Source organism: Triticum urartu, chromosome 3A (genome assembly GCF_056163025.1).
Source record: "Triticum urartu cultivar PI428250 chromosome 3A, HENAU_Tu73, whole genome shotgun sequence".
Taxonomy (NCBI): Eukaryota; Viridiplantae; Streptophyta; class Magnoliopsida; order Poales; family Poaceae; genus Triticum; species Triticum urartu.
The window spans coordinates 480,666,782-480,668,834 of NC_141875.1; positions in this window are offsets into that span (position 1 = coordinate 480,666,782).

Sequence of the window (2,053 nt, forward strand, 5' to 3'; positions counted from 1 at the left end):
GATCTATTTCATCCACCAATTTGCTTGATATAGGTCGCGTTTTCCTTGTAAGCCTTCGGAGATCATCATTATTAAATTCTGAGCCGTCTTCCTTCACGCGGGGATAGCCTTGGCCAATATCTGCCGGTTCAAGATCTGGAATCCATGCCTTGGCCCGAACTAGCGCAGTCAGCGCACCTAACCTTGCAGCTGATTTCTTAAGTTCATCCAACCGGGCGGGCAACATTGACAACTTCTTGATGGTTTCCTTTATCAAAGACGGAGGAGGCTTGTTATAAGCAGCAGTGCAAATAGCTCATTGGGATCGGGAATATAGCTGCTCTATCAAAGTATACGCAGCCTTCAGCTTCATCCGCATATCGGAGCCCAGATGGGTAATGCGGGTCCCTGTGACATTGCAAGCATCAGTAAACCGGTAACTGATAAGGTAAAGAGGACTTGAAACATATCAGATGAGGGCACTTACCAAATACAGCAGAGGTCATAGCATTTATTTGCCGCTTTAAACCAGTCAGTTCTTCAACCACCGGTTTAAGGGTTGCTTCTGCGTCCTTGGCTTTCTTTGCTAAAGCATCCTTCTCTGTATCCCAATCTGCATGTTCCTTCTTAAAGTTTTCCTTCAGCTTCTCCATGGCTGCTAAGGCATTAGTCAGTTCCTCTTTGGCTTTAGAAGCCTCCACTTGCTGAGATTTGATGTTTTCTTGAAGATCAGCGGTTTGGGCGTCCTTTTTGCTCAACTCGGCCTATAAAGAACAGACATGTCATCAACGGGCTATATATATTTGAAGTACCAAGCGTATAACAAGTTATGCACTTTGCACTTGGGGGCTAATGCCTACTCGCTTCATTCTAGAAAATTATTTCAAAGTCCCAAGTATCATGCAAGCATTATTCTTGGCACTTGGGGGCTAATGTACGTCTGCTCAAAAGTAACAGTGGTTAAAGTCCCGGTTCACCTTGGAAAGGTAAATCGGCCCTTGGGGACTACACAGGCGAAAGTTGTGAGGATACAATGCTCAAGTACCGGTTCATTTTGAAAGGATCAACCGACCCTTGGAAGATAAGTATGCAGAAGTACGGTATTATGACGTCCCAGTTTTTGATTATTATCATAAATCGGCCCTTGGGAGCTACTGGAATAGGTACTTACGATTGGACTTAAGAGAGAAAAGGATTTGTACTTACTTCATAACGTTCCTTCATCAAATTCACTAAACCGACTTCATAGTCACGGTTTGTGTGCAAATGGTTCAGAAAACCAGAATGGAGCTCTTGGGCGTTAAGGTGGGCATAGCTTGATAAATCGGTGCTCCACTTGCCTTTCTCCATGGCAGCACGTTCTTCTTTGGCACTATGTTTTGCCAATACAACAGGATGACCAGGGGAGGTGTGGCCAACGCCAGTAATGATAACCTCATCTTCCTTGTCGCTAGCAGCCTTTTCTGGAGTTGATGGAATATCAGTAGCCTTAACTGGACTAGAAGGTCCATCATCAGTTCGGACTGGACTTGCCGGTTTATCAGCTTGCACAGCGGTATCAACTTCTGTTTGTTCATCAACGTTATGATATTGAGGGGCGGTTCGTCAAACGTGGCCTCAGTATTTGGACCTTCTGGTTCTGTAGTCGGCTCCGGTTCAATCACCACATGGTCGTCAGACGGGTTATTCACCCGAGCCTTCTTACTGGGTCTAGCCTTGGCTCTAAAAAGAACAAATGCAAAGGTTAGCATAGCATACAAAGTGTAAAGCATCAAAAGATTAAGTTGAAAGACTTACCCAGCAACGGTCTTAAGAGGAGGGAGTTGTGTGGCCGTCGATTCGCCGGATGATGAAGGAGGTGTTACCTGATAATTCAAATCGGACGGATTAAGAGGTTGTCAGAAATAGCCTGCCTTGGGATAAGAAGTGTCAGAAGTGGGTGAGACCTCAGGTCGGCGTTTTCGAACCGGGGTGTTCGGTAAACCGGTCGAAGTGACAGTTTGGCCACTGTGCCAGGTTGTGCGGAGAGCCTCATGCTGCTGCTTCTTCAAAAGAAATTTTGGATCTGTCGTGG